The sequence below is a fragment of the Theropithecus gelada genome, chromosome 13, assembly GCF_003255815.1.
Source record: "Theropithecus gelada isolate Dixy chromosome 13, Tgel_1.0, whole genome shotgun sequence".
NCBI classification, from domain to species: domain Eukaryota; kingdom Metazoa; phylum Chordata; class Mammalia; order Primates; family Cercopithecidae; genus Theropithecus; species Theropithecus gelada.
In genome coordinates, this window is record NC_037681.1 from 31,413,723 (window position 1) to 31,436,091 (window position 22,369).

The following is a 22,369-nucleotide window of genomic DNA, read 5'->3' on the forward strand; positions in this document are numbered from 1 at the left end:
ATGTTGTGGATGTGGATGTGTGGCTGTGGTTGTGGATGTTGTGGATGTGGCTGTGGATGTGGATGTGGATGTGGCTGTGGATGTGGATGTGGATGTTGTGGATGTGGATGTGTGGATGTGGTTGTGGATGTTGTGGATGTGGATGTGGTTGTGTTTGTGGATGTGGTTGTGGATGTGGATGTGGTTGTGGATGTGGTTGTGGATGTGGATATACCATGTTCCACATGGTGCTTGGTACTTTCTATACTCACCACCTGTAAGCCTCACAAGAATCATGAAAGGCAGGAAACATAACATTATTCCCATTTCACAGGCTCCAGGTGGATGAGTAACTTGCTTAAGCCTACACAGCTGAAAGGGAGTGGGGCCAGGGTTTATAGTCAAATCTGTTTCACTCAGAAGCCCCTACTTTCTCCCTTGCTCTTTGATGTCTGTCTCTTTACTAAATACCAAGACAAAGAATGTTATAACAAGCAGCATACAAGTTCAAAGAAGGGAGGGATGGTAGGGTAGGGTCTCCTCGGATGGGGGTATTGGATTTGGTCAAGAGGTGGAGGCAAAGCTCTCAGATGCGGAGCCGACAGTAGCAGGACTTTGAAGTGCGGCTGCACAACATGGGTTGACAGACAGGAAGAGGATCATCCCTGCAGCCTGCAGAGTGCAGAAACCTGCCGGGGCCCCACCCACCCTGCAGGCTTTAGGGCCCAGGGGCCAAAGCCATCTGCCGCCACCCATACCTCTTTGCCTTGGGCTTTCTGTGCCCTCTGGGATGCATTTACCACTTACTTGGAGGGGAGGTCAGAATAGGAGTTAACCCCATCTGGGAGCAGTTCTCAATGAATGGCAAATGGCAGTTGGTGTGTGTACACCCCAGCTCCTCATGCTTGGATAATTCCAAAACTTACAGGGCTTCCCCAATGGGGTTAGGGTCCTGCCACCCAGTGTGAGTACTGGCTTGATGACACTCCCTTTTCCAGCATCTCTCCTGTCTCACCTCCTGCCTTCTGTTCTATTGTCCCTTCACTTCCTGATATAGTTGAGATCAAGCTTGTCCAACCGCAGCCTGTGGATTTCACGTGGTCCAGGACAGATTTGAAGGTGGCCCAACACAAATTTGTAAACTTTCTTAAACATGATGAGTTTCCTTTGTGATTTGTTTATTTTTTTATTTTTAGATCGTCAGCTATAATTACACTTAGTGTATTTTATATGTGGTCCAAGACAATTCTTCTTCATCCAGTGTGGTCCCAGGAATCCCAAAGATTGGACACCCCTGGTTTAGATGTTTGTCACATTTGGATCTCATGCTGAACTGTGACCTCCAATATTGGAGGTGGGGCCTAGTGGGAGGTATTTGGGGCATGGGGGCAGATCCCTCATGAATGGCTGGGTGCTGTCCCTGCAGTAGTGAGGAAGTTCTCACTCTGAGATCTGGTGGCTTAAATGAGCCTGGCATCTCCTCCGCCTTCTCCTGCTCCCTCTCTCGCCATGTGACACACTGGTTCCCCTTCCCCTTCCATCACCATGATCATAGGCTCCCAGAGGCCTTACCAGGAGCAGACGCTGACCCTCTGTTTCCTGTTCAATGTGCAGAACATGGACCAATTAAACCTCTTTTCCTTATAAATTACCCAGTCTCAGGTGTTCCTTTATAGCAACGCAAACAGAGTAACACACCTTCCAAAAAGGCTACTTGCATTTTAGTTCATGCTTTCAAGTTTTCCTCTTAGGGAACCTGGACTAAGACAGGGCTGTGAATGCCAGGTTAATGACTCTTATTTAAGGGGGAATAGGGAGTTACTGAAGGTTGTGAACAGCAGGAGTGACCTGACCGAAAGCACATTGCCTGAGCAGCAACAGCCCAGCGTTTAACAAAAGAATCCAAATCCAGGCTCTCTCTGAGGTCACCGGAGTCAGGGCTGGCCACAGAAACCCTGGGCCAATGGGAACTAAGGGTGCAGTCTGGTGCAGGAAGGCCGGGTGATGCCCACCTCTCCCTGCCACACTGTCTCCTGCCCCCAGTGCCAACCAGGAGCTCTGCTTCCTGGCAAGTGAAGCCTTGCCTGGGCCCAGCCTTGGTGGAGCCTCACGTGGGCGTCCCTTAAAGCCTCCAGGGGAGAGACAGCTGTGGTTTTTCTCCCTCTCTCACCACCTGGAATTTCCAAAAGGATTCCTGCTACATGATGCATTCTCTGTCCCACCAAAAGGAGAGATGTACCGAGCTTCCAGCGCCAGCTGCAGGACTGCTCTGCCTTCTCTCTGGGCTGAAATCTCACTGGAGAACCTGTTTGCAAGAGTCATCCGGCTCTGTCACAGCCTCCCTGCTGTGCCCCCTCCATTGCCCAGCAGGAGCCTTGGTTCAGCTCTCACAGCCCCATTCAGCCGCAGCCAGCTGGCAACCATGAGCACATTACTTCCTGGGCCTCAGTTTCCCCAGAGTTAATCCCTATCTGACCTCTCAACTGTACAGCCGTGGCCAGCAGGACAACAAACAGGGCTCCAGGGGACCTGGCCCTGCTTCCTCCTGCCCTGCACCTGGGCTCAGGGGACACTCTCTGCCCCTCAACTCACCATGCTGTCATCCACGTACTACCTCTGCTTGGACTGCATCCACTCCTGCTTCTCACCAAGGAAATCGCAACTCATTGTTTAGAACTTGGGCTCTGTGTCTTCTGTGTGATGAGTTCTTGGCAAATGACCTCTCAGCCACTCCCTCCATCTATTCCTCCATGGTAGCGCTTACCTGTCGGTCTCTGTCTCCTCATTTGGGCCAGGACTTCCCAAGGGCACAGTCCGTGTCTATCATTATCCCAGTGCTCCTAGGTGCAACCTCATTTAGGTATCTAATCAACAGTGGTTGAACCAATGACTGGGTGTATGTTGGGGGGAAGGAGAGGTGATTATACCCCCTACCCCTATGCATAGTGTTTCTAAATGCATTTTAAAAATGCATTTAGAAAAATGCCTGCTCAACACCCTTGTATTAACTGAGCTTTGGGGACTGGGGAAGAGGAGCTGCCCCCACCAGGGAGAAGCAGGGTGGGAAGTGACAGGAGGTTCAGGAGAAGGGCTGATGAGTGCGGTGGTTGGAATTCAAGCCAGCAAGTAACCACAAGACTCTTTTTGCAGGACAACCTCCTCTCCTGGGATGGAGCTTGGGCCGTTTTAGTGGGGCACCAAGGAAAAGCAGGAGGCATTGGTTCAACCAGGCTACCACATCGTACACAAGCCGGGCCTTCTCAATACAACCTCCTTTTCCTCAGTGACACCCGCCCCCAATCCTTCTCTTCCTAGCTGGCACTCTCACACCAGCCCCTCCTCTCCCCAGACCCCTTTCTCCACTGGGGAAGTTTCCTTCTCTCCACTTAGCTCCAATTCACAGGTCTCAGTGGTGTCTGAGCCCACTCCTGGGGACCAGACAGGCCTGGCCTCTCCCTCTCTCACTGACCCTCTCCTGGACCTCCACTCCAGCCACACAGCTCCAGCTCAGCTCTTGGGGCTCACCACCACCCGCTCCACCACCTGCCTCTCTCCTTGCATATGGGTGCTCTCTGCCTGCCACGTCCCCTTCCTCCTCTTTCTGGGCGTCTCCTCAGCAGCCTGGCCCCACACACATTTTCTGCATGGCTCCTACGGGGCACCTCTGGAGAAAGCTTTCCTGACAGCTGGTCACCTCTGCAGGCTGGTTCAGGTGCCCTCTGCCATTCTTCCATACCCATCAGCCCCTCTACTTACCTGCACCACAGCACTTGGACTCAGATCGGGGCACACGAGTGACCTGCCTGTGAGTTCTTGAAGGTGGGAGCCATGTACTATTTGTTCCTGGCCATGGCTTGGTACATGGTAGAAATTTAACAGGTGTTTGTAGATTGACTGAATGACTGAAAGAAAATGTACTGGCTTCTACCAAGTTGAAATCCACAAGCCCCCCTTTTAAAAAAATTATCTTTAATTTTTGTGGGTACATAGTGGGTGTTTGTATTTATGGGGTACATGAGATGTTTTGATATAGGCCTCCAATGCATGATAATCATGTCATGGGAAATGGGGGATCCATCCTATCAAGCGCTTATCCTTAGTGTTACAATCACTAGCCTCCCTTTTTCAAGAAGGCCAGTTCTTTATTTGTAAGCTTTCTCTGTGGCCGTCAATCACAGTGGGTTTAAGAACATGAAAATGTGCAGCAGTGCAGCTGGAGGGGGTCTTAGGGGATTCAGGATTGCTTAGGGCTCCTCTGCATCTCCCTTGCTGAGAGCCCTAATATGCTCCCTACCCCAAGCACAGTGACCCCAGTGCATGTGGTCTTGCTCCACCTCGGGGATGTGCCAAGACCACACTGCCCTTCAGCCTCCATCACTGCGAAGTCACAGGTAATAGCAGTGGCTAATCGCCAGGCCCGTGGGGACACCACGGACATTTCATGCAAGGAATGTGTCCTTGGCATGAGTCGCCAAGAAGATTGCAAAGTGAATGTGGAAACTTCCTGACTCCAGGGGAATGAACAGAGAAAAAAATCATCAAGCATATGGTCTCCCCAATCCTCTCTCACTTCCCTGCTGGAATCCCACTTCCCTCTGTCATCAGGCAATGATACAGAATGTATAGACAACTTCCTTTCCTGCAAAGGAAAGTCAGGCCTGAGAAACAAACTATGTGCTTAATAAGCCACTTCCCTCCTAGGAGGGCTCTGCTTCTGTCTTGGGACAAGAGGGGCCTGTGTCCATTTGTGGGGCCAGAGGGACTCCTGGCAGGAGGGGCCTCTGCTGTGGATTGAATGTTTGTACCTCCCTCAAATTCACATGTTGAAGCCTTAACCTCAATGGGATGGTATTTGGAGATGGGGCCTTTGGGAGGCAGTCAGGTTTAGATAAATTCATGAGCGTGGACCCCCACAATGAGATTAGCCTCCTTTTCAGAAGGGGAAGAGACTCTCCACCACGTGAAGACACTGGAAGGTGCTACCTAAAAGCCAGGACCTTCATTAGACAACAGCTTTCCTGGCACCTTGATCTTGGACTTCCAGCCTCCAGAACTGAGAAATGAATGTTGTTTAAGCCACACCATCTATGATCTTTTGTTAGAGCGATTTGAACTAAGAGACACCTTCCAAGACTCTACACAGAAGGCAGAGAATGGGCTTACTCTCCACCCCTGCTGAGAGCCCTGGGTGGGCTGTGGATTCCAGAGCGAGCAGAATTAGGTTTCAGTTTCAGCTCTGCTATTTACTTGAAGTGACATTTTGCTCAGTCTAATGTTTCCTCTTCATAAAAAGGGAATATTAACACTCATTTCTCAGGGTTGTTATGGAGACTGAACCCAAAAAATTACCCAAAGCACAGGAGCTGAGCCCCATCGTCGGTGTGCGGAAAACCACAGCTCTCTCGTCCTTCCATGCCCATCTGGGTATATGAAGACGTGATTTTTTTCTCCACAGCTCTCAGATGTGCTGTGGCTCACAGCAGGGTGGGAGGGCAAGGAACAAGAGGATGACTGTTGAGGAGGGGGAATCAGCTGAATAAACCAAAGCTAATTTTTTTTTTTTTTTTTTTTTTTTTGAGACAAAGTCTCGCTCTGTTGCCTAGGCTGGAGTGCAGTGGCGCAATCTCAGCTTACTGCAACCTGCATCTCCCTGGTTCAAGCGATTCTTCTGCCTCAGCCAAGTAGCTGGGATTACAGCCATGGGCTGCCATACTCAGCTAATTTTTGTATTTTTAGTAGAGATGGGGTTTTGTCATGTTAGCCAGGCTTGTCTTAAACTTCTGGCTTCAAGTGATCTGGCTCAAGTGATCTGCCTGCGTTAGCCTCCAAAAGTGCTGGGATTACAGGTGTGAGACACTGCGCCTGGCCCCAAAGCTGATTTTTAAACAAGAATGGAAAACCTGATGGGCCATCAGAGCAGCAGATACCAGGCAGTCGGGGGAGGAAAGGACATCTCACCCCAAATACGCCATTTTCATTTCAAACGAGCAGTGGAGCAAAACAAACAAAATAAACTCAAACTATAGCACTAAATATAGTTCAAGTAGATTAAACATTAAGTGCAAAAGACATCGATACTACTAGAAGAAAACATTGTTTAATGTTTATACCCTTGAGATGAAAAAAGACTGTTTAAGCATGATGCCAAAGGTACAAACCATCAAAGACACAATTGATAGATTTGATCATAAAAAGAGAATAGCTCTGCTTTCCAAACAAGCCATAAACAGAACCAAAGGCAACTGACAACCTTAGAAAATATATTTATAACATAGATAGGTAGTAAGATGTTCAACAGCAACAACACATAAATAACCTTTAAAAATCAATAGAAAAGAGATATTACAGTAAAAGGGAATGGAATGATATCACACAGAAAACTTATAATTGGTCAGTATACAAATAAATGTTCAACCACCTATTCAACAAATAAGTGCTAAATGAAGTATCACTTTGCTCTGTTCTTCAGTTGGCAATGATTAAAAATACAATAGTTGGGTCGGGCGTCGTGGCTCACATCTGTAATCCCAGCACTTTAGGAGGCCAAGGCGGGAGGATCATGAGGTCAGGAGATCAAGACCATCCTGGCCAACATGGTGAAACTCTCTCTCTACAAAAAAATAAAAAAAATTAGCTGGGTGTGGTGGTGTACGCCTGTAGTCCCAGCTACTCAGGAGAGACAGAAGAATCGCTTGAACCCAGGAGGCAGAGGTTGCAATGAGCCGAGTTCATGCCACTGCACTCCAGACTGGCAACAGAGCGGGACTCCATCTCAAAAAAAAAAAAAAAGACAATAGTTGGTTGGCAAGGACACAGATAAGTTGCCATTCTCATACAGTACTCTTGGGTGCATAAATTGATATAACTTTTCTGGAGGCATTTTGGTAACACATTCAAAAACTTTAATTCTTGCATCCCTTTGACCCAGTAATTCCACCTTCAGGAATTTATGCCAAGGAAATATTTATGAATACACGCAGAGATTTAGCTATAAAATCATTTGTAGCAGCATTGTTCACAAAAGGAAGAAAGTATAAAAATGTACTTCGAGGATTGATTCAATACAATTTTGAATATTACATAATCACTAAAATAACACAGAAGGAGAATTTTTAGTGACTAGAAAGAAGTTTATTGTGTATTATTAGCTGAGGGAAAAGAAGATTATGAATTAGTGATGCATTCATTATAAGCCCTGATTTTTAAAAATATATATATGCATAGAAAGAAATACTGTATATATGTTGACAACAGTCATCTCAAGGGAATAACTTTTATTTTCTACTGTTTTGTTCTCAGCCTTTTCTATTTTTCTTTGCAATGAATATTTATTACTTTGCAACAAGACACAATTTTAATTTTAATTATTTTAAGAAATTTTTATTTAAAGAAAAGAAAGCTCCACGTTGGCCACTGCTGACTATATTGTCCTAAAGTTGCCTCTTAAATGTAGATTTGAAAAGTGGACTGATGCAGAGCAAGTGTGAGTTTATGGTGGAAAATACCTCCTACAGAAGGTTCTAGAGCCAGAGCCTCCAGTATCCACACCTCCACTCCACAAACACTGAGGGAAACAGGGGAAGGTACTTGAAAGGCCAAGTCCAGATGGTCTCAGAGTCCCATCCCCTTGCGTGTCTTGGGCTCTCCGCCTTCCCTCACCAGCGTGGCTTCAGTGGCCACGGTCCGATGGGCCATCATGGAAATGTCTGGTGGCTGCGGGCAGGCCTGGGTAGGGGAGGTGGGGGAGCTGGCGGGAGGGTTCCTGCGTGGAGCAGAGGGGAGCACAGTCCTGGGAGGGAAGCCTCGGGTGGAGTGAGGATCTGGGCTCTGTGTCCCACACCCTGCTGCCGCCCAGGGAGGGGCCGGCGTGGCTTCCTTCCCTTCCTTCCCCGGCCCCCAGGCCCCACTCAGATCTCACGGTTCCTGAGCGATGGCCGCAGCCCACGGCAGCGCGGAGAGAGACGAAGGTGAGAAGAGACTTGTTTGCATCTGGATGGAAGATGCACCGAGAGCTGCTGACTGAGCCCCAGGTCCAGGGTGAGAATTATGGGGGCAACGCCCCTCCGTGCACCTGGGGACACCATTGAATTTCCCGACTCCGAAGCCCTGTGCAGAGTCGCCTGGAACCTAAGACAGAGGCGGCGCCTTTTCCTCCCGGGCTGAGGTTCCCCGCAGCAGTGAGGCCTTGGCCAGACAGGCTTGTTCTGCTCCTCCAGGGCTGCGTCTCGGGCTCTCCTGGTGGAATCAGGGAGACCGGGCAAAGACAGGGGGCACAGGAAGCCGTGATGGGGCCGCCGGTGGAAAGGAAGGAAGACCAGAAGGAGGCTGGGGCCATGGGAGACCTCTCCCTGTGGCCTCGGCTGGCCCTTCTGACCTCACTTCTCCCTCCCCTTGCTGGGCCGAGGACGCCTCTCTGGTACAAGACCCTGCTTCTGCTGGGCTCCAGTTGCTGTCTCTGTCTGGAAGGCTCTTCAATACCTGTGGAAACGTGCTCACTGTTGGAATCCCAGTTCAGATGCTTCTCTTCCACCAAGGCCCTGGAGGCCCAGGAAGGACCCTCCGCCTTCCTCCGGGCTCCTTCCCACCCGCCGCGCTGGCGTGTGAATGCCCCTCCCTCTACTCTGCATCACACCCAGCTGTAAGCACACCTGTGTCCCCACGCAGCCGCCTCCCCTCCGCCTCCCAGGGCCCAAGCTGTAAGCACGCCTGTGTCCCCACCCAGCAGCCTCCCCTCCGCCTCCCAGGGCCCAAGCTGTAAGCACACCTGTGTCCCCACGCAGCCGCCTCCCCTCCGCCTCCCAGGGCCCAAGCTGTAAGCACACCTGTGTCCCCACCCAGCCGCCTCCCCTCCGCCTCCCAGGGCCCAGCACCCACTTGGAACACAGCAGGAGTTCACCCAGGGCATACTTGGTTTCATCAGCTGATTCAGTGCCTGTGCGTGAACAGCTAAGATTTTATTCCCGTTTACTAAAGAGGTCATGGAGGATCAGAGAACTTAAATGACTTGTCCAATATCAGGAAGCTGTCACCTGAAGAGGTTGGATGGGCAGTGGGGAAGGGATGCTCAAGGCCATCGTTCCCAGGACCTTCCCTCATCATCTTCCTGTGAACCCCGGCCACAGGAAGGGATCCCTCCCAGCCTTTCCAAAGGAGCCTCAGGCGTCGGACTACAGGATTCCCCTCACAGCCACAGCTGAGGAAGAGCTGCCGAGGTCCCAGCAATCTATGACACAGCTGCTGGGAAACCGCCCCCTACACCTCCTCCAACCACGAAGCAGGCTGCCTGCAGGTTCCCTCCCCCCAGAATGTGACCGTGGAACCCCCACTGAGAGAGGGAATCACAGCTTCTGTGGGAAGTGGAGAGAAACCAAGCAGAGACAAGGCACGGGGCAGAGTTGGGACAAGCAAAAGCGGAAATCGTGAGGGCAGCAGCTTGGGGACCTGAGAAGGGCAGACCTGCACTGCCGCATTGCTGAGGAGCAGGGGATTCCGGCCCCTGCTACAGACTCTGGGAGCCAGGCCCCAGCGCCACTGCCTGCCCTGCCTCTGGGTGCTGCCTCTGGGTGCGACCTGTGCAGCCCCACAGGCCACCTCGCTTGGTTTAAGATTCTGCCGTTGCCATCCTGAAACTCTTTACGGTTTTTGAACAAAGGACTCCACATTTTCGTTAGCTGTGCTTCATAATTTATGATTTATGGCTATAACCCTATTAAAAAGTTCTTAAAAATTATTATTGAGGCAAAATTCATATAACAAAATGTACCATTTGAAACATTTTAAAGTGTACATTTCAGTGGGTTTTAGTGCAGTCCTAGATGTTGTGCGACCATGATCAATATCTGATTCTGGAATATTTTCATCACCCCATAAAGAAACTACGCTCTGTAAAGCAGTCACTCCCCATCCTCTCCTACCCCCACACCCCCATGACCACGAATCTCCTTCCTGTTCTGTGGACTGACCTATTCTGGACATTTTATATAAGTGGAATTATACAACCCATAAGCTTTTGTGTCTGGCTTCTTTCGCTTAGCATGGCGTGTTCGGGGTCCATGCGAGTTGCAGCATGTATCGATATCCATTCCTTTTCATAGCTGAATGAGATTCCATGGCGTGGATAAATCACATTTTGTTTATCCTTTCATCAGTCCATGAACATTTGACTTGTTTCTATTTTTTTGGCTTTTGTGAGTAATGCTGCTGTGAACGCACAGATACAAGTTTGTACATGAACATATGTTTTCATCTCTCCTGGGAATTCACTGAGGAGTGCAATTGCTGGGTCATATGGTATCTCTGTGTTCAATTTTTTCTTTCCAGAACAGGAATGGAAGTTTATTTATAAAGTTTTAGAACAGGAAAGAGGAAGATGCGCTTAGCAGAGATCCAAGTGGGCACCAAGGTCCAAGAGAGAAAAGAAGAGAGAGAGAAAAAAGCTGTGTTCAACTGTGTGAGGAGCTGCCAGGCTGTTTCCCCCAGCAGCCTCACGTTTTCCATTCCCACCAGCACTGTATGAGAGTTCCAATTCCCCACATCCTTGCCAACACCTATCTTCTGTCGTTTTGATTTTAGCCCTCTTAGTGGGTGTGCAGTGGTATCTCGTTGTGGTTTTGGTTTACATTTCCTAATGACTAATACTGTTGAGCATCTATTCGTGTGCTTATTGGTCACTTGTGTCTTCTTTGGGAAAACATGCATTAAAGCTCTTTGCCTGTTTTTGAATTGGGTTATTTGTCTTTTTGTTGCTGAGTTGCATCTCTGGGTTTTGGATCCCCCATGAGGTTTCATCTCCCTTATTCCCCCATCCAGACCCTCACAATAGTACGCTCTCTCACCCTAAAAAGAACACAGAATACCGATGTTTTACCATTTCCACCTTCTTTCTTCTAACCCCCTGAATAGGTGCTAGTTTCTCTTTTGGGTTCTTAATTTAGGTAATCATTATTTCCACCCAGATACTTCCCTTGAGGCAATGTTGCCCTGGCACCCTGGATATTTGGCACCATTTTAAATATATCCATTAAACCTTAGCCAATTAGCATAATGCTGAGACTTCTTCCTCATTGGAATGAAAGGGAGACATTTCCCCCACGCAGCCAGGGACTCATTGAGAAACTCACCAGCAAGAAGTCATTCACGGGGCACTTCCCAGAGAAGGGAAAGTCATGGAAGTGAACAGGACACCAGACACTAAGAGGTGATTCCCTTTCTTCTTAAACCTAACACAGTGTATTTTGTACTTTGAAGATTTGTAGCGCTTCCAACAAGGAATAAAACAGGTGGATTGTAGTCCAGTCTACACTATGTTCCTGGCAAACACGAAGAACATGTGATTTATTCTGACCACGCGCGACAGGGAGTCTTTTTAGCAGGACTCCCCGAGACCTCGCAGAGGCTGGGAGGGAGACCATCCACTCCCCCATCTGCTGGGTTCTAGCAACTCCGTCCATTCAGATGAAACACACAGAATTCTTCATTAACTCATTCTTTCTGCACTTTTGCACATATAAAAATAAGTATGTCTTCCAGCTGTGGCAGATGTTGGAAAAGAAGAAATATAATCAACAAACTTCTGTTGCAGTTCAGGTCAGGACTAAACACCAAAGTGCCAGTGGAAATGGGTTTTGCGGCCCAGCTCCCTCCCCTCTGGGTGGGGTCTCTGTCGTGTGTTCTGGCCGGGGGATGAAGCTTCAGTTACTCACAGTGGTGACTCGCTTGGTGACACACCATGACTGGCGGCCCTCCCCTCCCTTCTCACTTCCTCTCACCCCTTCTGTTTCCTGGGATCACTTCCCAAATGATTTCCCTGCCCCATCCTTGTCTCAGGGTTTGCTTCCGGGGGGATGTCAAATTTAGACAGAGCCAAACCCGCCTCCCTGGGTTCCTCCCTGCTGAGTCTGAAGGCCCCTCTGCATGTCAGAGGAAAGGGAACCTTTGAAGTACTGGGGAAGGGCCTCTTGTTCTGGTTCCCCTGCAGTCTGGGCCCCAGGGGCTCCTTCAGCTGCCCCTTTCTTTTGGTGAATGGTTCCTGCCACTGTCCTCCAATAAACTCCAGGCCCTCCTCACCGTTTCTGTAATGTCACACTTGGGCCAGAACACAAGTTGGCACCCCCAGGGATCCCAGCACAGCATCTCCGGATACCTTGATCTTGACGCTGAAATTGGATGACCTTAGAAAAGGGGAGGGGGTAGGTAAAAGGAAAAAGCTACAAATCTTACTGCTGGCTTATGTGGAGAGAGGAAGAGAAGAAAGGAATACCAATTCTGCCTTACTAGGGGCCGGGAGCTGTACTAAGTGGACCCATATACGGGTTCCATGTAGCCTTGTGGTCTTCCGACCCTGTCTTCATACAGAGACAAGCCGTCATCTGCACACACCACCGCACTGTGGGCCCAGTGTCTGCAGGACACATGCCTGCCACTGTTCACTTCAGCCTTGCCTGTTTCCCACTCTGGCCAACCTACTGCCCTCCCTGTACCAGGCACTGGGGTGAATGGGTTTTCGTTCCCCCTAGAAGTTCCATCTGGGGGAGTCAGACTGCTACAAAAATCACGCGGCCAGCCAGATGGTGACGAGGCTGAAATAGAAGCTCATAGACTGTGGGATCCACAAGCGGGAGAGGCTGACTGTGCCCAGGAGCCGGGTAAGGGCATCTGCCAAGGTGTTTTGGAGGAGGTGAAGAAGGCAAGTAACAATAATAACTCATGTTTATGCCAAGGCTGTTCTAAGCACTTGACACTTTTAAGATAATTTGAGCCTCGCCACAACCTCATGAGGTAGGTACTAATATTCTCTGTCTTTACAGACAAGGAAATGGACACAGCGATGGGACACCATTTGACCAAGGTCCCATGACTTGGAAGTGGTGGACCAAGGTGTCCACTCTGGCCATCTGCTCCAGAACGGGGCTGGGCAGTAGGGCATTCTGGACTCTATGGAAGATCTGAGCAAGGGCCAGGGAGGTGTGGTACACACAGGAGAACCCAGGATGCAATGAGGGAGGAGAGCTAGGAGCTAAGACCAGAAACCTGCACCAGGCCCCAGTCAAATGGAGAAGGTCCCAGAGCGCTGAAGTGAGAGGTAAGGAAGTCATCACCCATCACAGGGACAAGGCACCCCAGTTGAGAAGGAGTCTTGTCTGAGTTGTTGTGTGGCTAGACATGGAAATCAAAAGATACTGAAAAATGACACAGCATCCATACCTAGGATGTCCAGAGCTACCACGGTGACCACAGCCCATGCTCCCAAGTGCCCCCACGGCTAGCAGGAGCTGTGCCCCACCTCTCCCTTGCCTTGAATGACCCCTCTTGTGATGATTGTCTTGGCTTCACTCTGATCCTCTCATGCAGCCAGGAGGAAAGTCCTGTGGCCACAGCAGGATGTCCCTGCCCCATGTGTCTCTTCTCAGCCTCAGGCTGGCCAGCTGGGAGGAGGCCTGAGCAACCCCTGGTGACCCCGCAGGTGGAGGCGGCAGCTGGGGACAGGGAGTGGTTAATTTAATTTGGGTGAGACGTAGCAGAAAGCCAGATTCTGGCCGCAGGTCTGGTCTCCTGCCTTCCAACAACCCTCTTTCCTCCTGGAAAGGCTTCTCATTTCCAGACAGGCTCCAGCCTCCACTCTTGGGCTGCAATCTCCTTGTATCCTTTGATGATCAACAATTCCCATGGCAATATGGACAGGAAAGAGAGGTGAGGAGGTGGCGTCCTCTCAGGACATCTGCGTGCTGGAGGCAGGAGGGGAGCTCCAAAGAGGCAAACTCACCCTCATTCTCATTCTCTCAGCAGCCCTGTGGTGGGGCGGGAGCTGTCCTCCAGGGCTGAGCCAGGACCTCTTCAAATTCCTGCTCAGTACCCATGACATTGATTCTTATGCCGGGCTCCATTTGATCTGATTGTCCTCAGTTTACAGATGAGAGACCCTGCTCAGGAGAGCTGTATTGGGCAAGTCAGTGAGGTCTCTCCATGTGCAAGCCTGTGGTGGGTGATGTGCCCAAGTCTGCCCATCACTGATGCTCACAGGAAAGGAGTGCGGCTGCTCCTGCGTGGGCTGTCTTGGACACGGGTCTGGACCCCGCATGCATCCGCAACATCACAAGCAGGACAGTGACTTCCACTCATTAAACTCACTTTGCAGTGTCTCGCTGAGTCCACACAAGAACGTGAGGTAGATGGTGTTATAGTAAATTCCGTAAAGAAACAATTTCTGAGGGCTGGAACACTTGCTTCATGATGGAGGAGACGGGATATGGACCTCAGGGAGTGGGAAGCTCCGACCCTCTCCACCTCTACATGGGCATGTGGACAGTTCCCACAATGGCCATTCAGTATTTTCACTGGCTCATTTTAGCAATTCCACATTTATTCATTCAGCAACTGTTTGTGTGACTATCTGTTGCTTTGGTGGAGAAAGGAAGAGAGGAGAGAGAGACAGAGGGAGAGATGGAGAGAGGGAAGAAATGAAGGAGAGAAAGTGGGAAGGGAAGGAAGGGAGGGATGGAGGAAAGAAGGAAGGAAGAAAGGAGAGAAAAGGAAAGGAGAGATAGGAGGAAGGGAGGAGAGAAAGAAAGAAGGAAAGAAGGAAGGAGAGAAAGCAGGAAGGAAGGAGAGAAGGGAGGAAGGAAGGGAGAAGGGAGAGAAGGAGTGAGAAGGGGCTAAAGAAATACATTTGCTAGACATTTGCTCCGTGCCTGGCCCAAGTGCCTTATCTGTGGGACCCCACAGTCTGCTCGGGGGGCTCGCAGCCTGGTGGGGAACAGACAGCTGAGGGCATGCATGGCTTTTGTAGCCCTTGAGGCAACCCAAAGGCGGGACCTCTGTGCTCCACCTGGGGAAGCAGGGCATTTCTCCCTGCTGACCCCCTGGGAAGGGCATTCCAGATAGGAGAGATGGGTACAGGACACACGGGCAATGGGCACTTGCCTGCGGAGCCTGCTTTTTAAAGCTGCCACTTCTCAGGTGCCATAGTCTAAGATCAAGTCGGTGTCACTCCTCCAACTGGCTACTGGTTGGAGGAGTGGTCTGAGTCTGGGGTGGATACAGCCTTTTCAATGCGGCTCTCCATCATCCCCTGCGATTACACTCGTTCTCCTGCCCAGATTGATTTCTGAGCCATTCAGACTCACACAGCTGAGCTCCAGGTGCCCAGGGGAGACCTTGAGACGCTGGGGTGGTTGGAGCAAGGGGCTCCAGGGAGGAGCACGAACCTGAGGCTCCCGGGCAGGGCAGCGGCGGGGGGAGCAGCACCCACCTCACAGGCGCTGTGGCCATGCGTCACTAGGCAGGGTACTCCTGCAGGGTGGAGGGGGACATAGGTCAGGAGCAGTGGCCTCAGCAGGGCCAGCAGTCCCAGAACCCCAGATGCATGCTTGGCCCTTCTCTCTGTCCATGGACCCCTGCCGACCTCTCGGCACCCAGTGAGCTGCTGTCCTCTGTTCACACCACTCTGGCAAAGTAAGGTGGCAGGAAAAAGCACCGAAGTCATAGTGTGAAGAAGAATCAAAGCGATGACATTGACAGGAGCTTGTGTGCACTGTCTCATGTAACCCCCAGGCAACTGTCACCTCCTTCTTGCAGCTGAGGAATGAGCATCCCTTGCACAGAGCTGGATGGGGTGAGCTGGGTGTTCATGCTGCGGGGCCAGGCCCCAAAGCACCTGCCTTTCTGAAATGAGTTCTGGGTCTGCTGTAGCCTCGGGGGTGCCCTCGTCCAGACTGGGGAGTGGGCAAGGAGGAGTCTTACCACAAAGGGATGAAGGTGGGATTTCTGGGAGCAGGAGGTTTTTGGAGGTGGGGGCAGGATCTGAGATCACCCCACATGGGCTATTGCCTATGTCACAGCTGCGTGGGACCAGTCCTTTGAATAGATTCCCAGCTGGTCCTGTTCTAGATGACAGTCAATTTAAGTGAAGTTAAAATACTAAAAAGGATGTGGCTGAAGCCTTGCCTGGCCCCTCCTCCTCGCTCAGGACTGGAAGTTGGAATCCGAGGGGACGACTATGGGGGCTGAGCGTGGGGATGGCAAGTTCCCTTGCAGAGGTTCCATTTTCCTTCCTCTGCTGTGTGACGGGCACCTGGCCTGCATTGTCACGTGTCATCCTCATAACTGGGTGGCATCCCATTTCATGGAGGAAGTCACTGAAGCTCAGGAAAAGTAAAGAACTCAGCTGAGGTCACTCAGCTAAAGGAATGGCAGAGCCACGTTTCACACCCAAGCTTCTTGGACTCCAAGAAGGGAGCGTTGGGGAGCAGCACATCCGAGCATCATATAAACTTTTTAGAAAAGTAACTTGGACAAGATTGGCCACTACTTGCTCACCCCCTCAACCACTTGGTATTTTTACAAGGAAATAAAACGCACCCTCCTAAAGATTCACAACTGCTCTAAGAATAACTAGGGTTTGCCAAGGCCCTGGCAACGTTCCTTTTGGTTTTCTCATGGTGGCTTTCGTCCATCTTTAATTTCATATTTAAACTTTTGGATACAGATGATGAGTTGTCAGTGAGGCTCCAGAGGACACTTGCTCCTTGTCCATGCCTGGAAGCGGGGAGGAGAGGTGTGGTCGGCAATGCCAGACAGAGGCAGGGGAGTCATGCTGGCTGTGGCCTGTCCCCGGAGGATGAATCTGTCCTGCCAGGGCATCTGGAGGATGCAGCCGAAGACGGCCCTTAGCACACTTCTGCACCAGGGTGCTACCTGTGTTCTTCCAACACCTGCTCTTGGCTCTGAGCGTCCTCCTCAAGCCTCGCCGGTGGCCAGGCCATGAATTCTCAGATTCGAGTGATTTCTGCTCCTTCCGAGCCAGTGGAGCCTCCCTTCTCCTCCCTCTCTCCCTGCATCCGCAGGACCTGGCTTTGCGTCCACCCATGTGTGTGGCCCATGACCACACACAAATGGACTGATTAAACCTCACCTGCCTCTGAAATCAGTCTCTCTGCAACGTGAGCCTGTGTGACAAGCCCGCTCTGGGTCACAGTTGATGGAAACCCGACTTGGAGTAGCTTAGAGGAAAGCAAGCTTGTCTCACTCAGGCAGGCACCACAGGGCCTCTGCACCCAGACTGCAGACACCAGGAGCGGGACTCAGCCCCAGGCTCTTCTCTCCCTCATCTTCGGCTCCCCTGACTCACCTCTGCCTGCAGAGCACCATGGCCACTGACGTCCCAAGATTCCAGTTGGTTCTGCTTGGTCCGTTAAAGAGTTAATTTTTTTTTTTTAAGAGTAAAACATGACTCTCATTGAAATAGAAAACGAACCAGGTCAAAGATTTTATTTAACTAATTAAGTAATGAGAGAACAAGTAAGGTAGAAAAACCAAGTTCAAAGGAGAATCAAAGGACGTGTGTGTGTGTTTGTGTGTGTGTGTGTGTGTGTGTGTGCAATCAGGACTGCTGAAATGAATTTGCTAATAGAGGCCAACTTCTTTCACAGGGGGTGGTAAGCACTTGCAATTTGAATGGACACCAGTGTTCAAATTTCTATGAATTGAAATAAGGTGCATCAATATCAGCTCTCCACAGCCAACTTATATCTTTAAAAAGTTGAATAATAATCAAAAACAATAAAAGACATAGACTATTACAGAATCAGATAACCCCAGGAGAGTCCTCTAGACAATGTCTAGCAGGCCACTTTAAATATGTATGTATGTATGTATGTATGTATGTATGTATTTTTTGCCCATTTCAAAGTTGCACAACTTTTCTTGGCAGGTGTTATTAGTCCATTCTCACACTGCTATGAAGAAATACCCGAGACCAGGTAATTTATAAAGAAAAGAGGTTTAACTGACCCTGTTTCGCATGGCTGGGGAGGCCTCAGGAAACTTACAATCATGGTGGAAGGCACCTCTTCACAGCATGGCAGGAGAGAGAATGAGTGATGAGTGAAGGGGGAATCCCCTTCTAAAACCATCAGGTCTTGTGAGAACTCACTTAATATCACGAGAATAGCTTGGGGGAACCGCCCCCATGATTCAATCATCTTCACCTGGTGCTGCCCTTGACCCCTGGGGATTATTACAATCCAAGGGGAGAGGTGGGTGGGGACACAGAGTCAAACCATATCAGCAGGTCACATAGCCTGGGACCAATTAACTATGGCTAGAGGAGTTGAGCTCTGGGAGTCACCCAACTTGGAAGAGATGAACATCCCTAGACCCAGCAGTCTTTCCAGAAGACAGGAGCACAGCTACCGGGAGCCCATCTGAGAATCCTGGGGTCTTTCCCAGAGAAGGTGAGATTGCTGTCATCAGGATGCCAGCCCCATCTTGTCCCGATGTTGTCTACTTGCGAGAGTTTACCCTGAAGTCTGTATTTCAATGTCTCTCTGCATTTTTCTTTATATTTCCCACATTTCTTACTTTGAATGCAAAAACAAAACCTGCTTTTAAGCAGTTTACATTCACCCCTGAGTGTCTAATGTTTCTTCTGGATTTGTTTTCTGTTTACCTAGCAGTTTCTAAGATCTTCATACCCACTGATTGTATATCATTCATTTGCTCAACAGATGTTGGCAAGTCCAAACCTGGCTCTGTATCTGTTGCTGGGTGTTTAGCTACAAACATCACGGACAAAATCCCTGCCTCATTGATTCTTCATTTGAGAAGACAGACAGCAAACAAACACATAAATAATATTATTTCAACAGTGTCAAGTTATAAGAAGAAAATAAGTGAGGTAATTGGACTAAAGGTGATGGGTGGGTTAGGGTGGGGTGGTCAGGGCAGGCCCTCCCGGGTGAGGGCACCAGCCCTGCAGAGCCCCAGAGTCCGAGCTCCCGGGCAGAGGGCCACACAGTGTCAGCCAGACACACCCAAATATAGCCATCTCATCAACCGTCAAGCATACACAACATTAAATTCCGACATCTTTCACATTTTACCAAACATACAAGCATAAAAGCAATAGTGTCACACATATTTTTGTCATTTTACAGTTATAAAGTTACCCTGGTCAAGGTGGTAGAATGGTGTGGATTGGATCTAATTGGTTGGCTTGGTGCATAACCTTTAGGTGTGTAGACACACAGTGTGTGGATCTCCCTGTGTGCCTCTGCAGGCCTCCTAATCCAGGGAGAGCACAGAGGGCCCCTGAGGCCAGCCCCACCCTCATTCCTCTGAGATACTGGGCACTAAATGAGACCCTGCAGGAAGGGAGGGCAGCTCTGCCTGTTGCTTCCCTACACCACACACAAGTTCAGCCCATGAGCCCTCACCCAGCTCTGCAGGTCTCCAGGTGGCTTTGCAGCTACTGTAATTCATAGTCCCAGACAAACCAGCCCTGACCCCCAAACAAATCCCATTGTTGCTAAAGGCTGCGACCATGTCTTCTGCAGGGGGGACAGAGAGGGAGGCCCAGCTCTGCTATATTAGCTCCAAAAGGCAAGATAAAATTGAAAAAGCTTCCAGCTCTCTGACAGGCAGGAGGAACAGAACCTAATTCGGCACTCTCCCCTTCAAGCCCTGGGGTAAACGTTCTGGGATGCAGGGTGGGGTTGAGTGCTGGGGACTGCAGGGACAATCTTCCGTGCCAAGCAGAGCAGTGTGTCTGGAGACTCAGAAAGGCATCTGAAAGGCCCAGCGAGAGCCCCTCACTTCTGCAGGGAGACCTCAGTCATGAGCCACTATCAGTCCCTTCAAGCTCATAATTGGATACAACTGTTGCTCCCTGGACAATTAGGCATCCAGTTGTTCCTTAATAACACTTGGATGATGGAATCTGATTCCTCCAGGGCAGGGCATCCTTTCCCTGCAAACCAAGTATCTAATCAGTACCTTCTCCTGAGAGGCAGACAAGTCATTGACTGCCACACACCTTGGCACAAACCATACATTCCCATCACGTGTGACAGCGCTCTTCAGACATGAGCTGACTGCCCAGCAAGCCCGGCTGAGGGGAGGGCACAGGTCCAGGGGACATAGGCTGCCCCCAGTGAGGAGAAACAAGGGCACGGAGGTGTCCAATAGGCCATGCAACAATGACGTTCTGGATGATGGGTCGATGGGCCACGCGGCTGCTCAGGGATGGCAGGGGTTGCCTCTGGCTGGGGCATGGGGGAGCCCAGGGAAGAGGGGATGGGGCACTTGGGTGGAAGCAGCAATGGTCTTCCTCGCTCATCCTTGCCTCTGTGCAAAATCACATCTGTGCTTGGAGGCTGCTGACTGCAGCATGCATGTGAGCTGGGCCCTGCCTGGGGCCAGGCTCTGGCTTCCTGGCTCTCAATGTGTTTAGTGGTCCATGAAGAACAGGTTGGACAATTGCCGAGCTGGTCTCTTTGCGCTCCCAGGGAGTGCAATGATGGCACAAGGCTACCCACGCTGCTGCTTGGGCTTCCGCTCCCAGGAGGGGGCTGACAGCACACTTGGCTATAGGGTTAAAGGCACAGAGCTCAGACTTTCTTCAGTCACTGAGTTCCCCTTTCTACCATAAAACTGTTGCATATCTTTTTTTTAAAAAACCTACTTAGAGTTTGTTTCAAGCATTTTGAAATATTCTGTTGTGCTAAATCATGCATTCTCAACATGAGTGACCTTGCTCCCAAGAGGGCAAAAATTGCTTCTTGGGACGAAAATACCCTTTTTATGTCTAAAGCCCAGATACACATACAGTGCATCCGCAGATACACAGTCTGTCTGTGGGGTTCAAGTTTCACGGGGGCACAAGCAGGAAATGACAGTCTAGAGAGGCTGTCAAGGGGGACAGTGATGAAGGAAAGACTGAGAAACACCACACTCGAAAGAAGGGAGTTTGACAAGCCCTTCTTAAAAAGTCCATTTGGAAGGGCGTTTGAGAGCTACAGAGATTAGAAACAGCACATCTTTTATTCCTTTTTCAATGACTCATGATACATGAACGAGCACCTATTGTATACCGGGTCCGGCTCTAGGTGCTGGCTTAGGAGCAGTGAATAAAACAGTCAAAAGTTCCAAGCTCATGGAGTTTCCACTCCAGTGGGAGGCAACACGAGACAAGGTGAGCCCAGTCGTAGCGTGTTGCCTAGGCCGTTTGACTGCCATCGGGCAAGTCACATACCCGGAGGAGGGAGGATGCGACGCACTTGGTAGGGGCAGTTAGAGTCAGGCAGCTGCGGAAGGCCTCACTGCAGAGGTGACATTGGAGTAAAGAGCTAATGGGGTGAGGGAGCCAGACTGGGGAGGTCTATGCTGGTGCAGGGGAAGGGAGGTGGAGGGGGAGGGATGGGCGATGAGGGTGCAAAGGGAGAGGTGGGGGAGGGGGAGGGACATTCTAGGCAAAGGGAACAGCAAGTGCGAAGGCTCTGAGGCAGGAAGTCCTGGCAATTTTGAGGAACAGTGAGGTGACCAGTACAGATCACGCAGGGCAGGGAGGTCACAGGGAGGGCTTTGGTTGTTACTTTGAGTGACGTGGGAGCCACTGTAAGTTTGGGGCAGGGGAGGGACATGATCTAACGCGTTCTGAAAGGGCCTCTCTAGCTGCAGTGTTGGGAAACCACCTTAGGGGCCTGGGTGGAGGCACGGGCCTGCGTGGAGGGTACGCAGTGGCTCAGCCTGGGACGGTCAGAGTTTGCACAGACATTTGAAGGGACAGATGACAGGATTGGATGTGGGATGTCCACCTGGGGAAAAAGAGATACGGAGTGACTGGAACCATGAATAACTGTCTAAGCGCACTGGCTTCAGGAGCTGGGAGAGCAGTTGTTGGAAAGGAAAAAGTTCTCCTTTTTAGTCAAACGTCGCCATGTCGGGAGGCACGCACACATGGACTTTCTGGGGCTTCCGGGTCAAGATGTGTGATGTGATTTTCAAAAATCCTTTGAAATGACAACAGGCTTTGCCTTCCAGAAACCCCTTAAAAGGGTAGTAAGGAGGCTTAACAGGGAGTAAGTTAGCACAGCGCTGAGACTTCACAGGGGCAAGCAGCAGCCCCCAGTCGTGGCTCATTGCTGGAAGCCAGAAGGATGTATGCTGAAACTGACAGACATATTGGAGTGGAAGGAGCCCAGCTCAGAGCTGGCATGGGAGTGGAGTCTAGGAGTGGGAGCCAGTTTCCATGGCAGAACCACCCAGACTTGGCAAGGGCAAAGGAGAAAACAGGGCAGAGATGGCAGAGTGAGAAGACCCCAGGCTCCTCTACCCCACAGAACAAGCATGTGTGCACACACACCACCCCTATCCCCCACGCCCCCAGGCTGGGGCCACGCAAATGCTTTCACAAAAGAGGCTGGTGCCCCCAGCGGTGAGCTCTTCCGGTGACGGTGACGCATTTCTTAGGGATGGAGGCAAACCCTCCCATATCTACAAGAGTGATCATTTTCATCCAGAGAGAAGCTGATAATGTCAGAGGATTCTACCCCAGCCACTCTTTGTTATTAATCAACTTAGACCGTTATCAAAATATGAATGAAAACAAAACTCA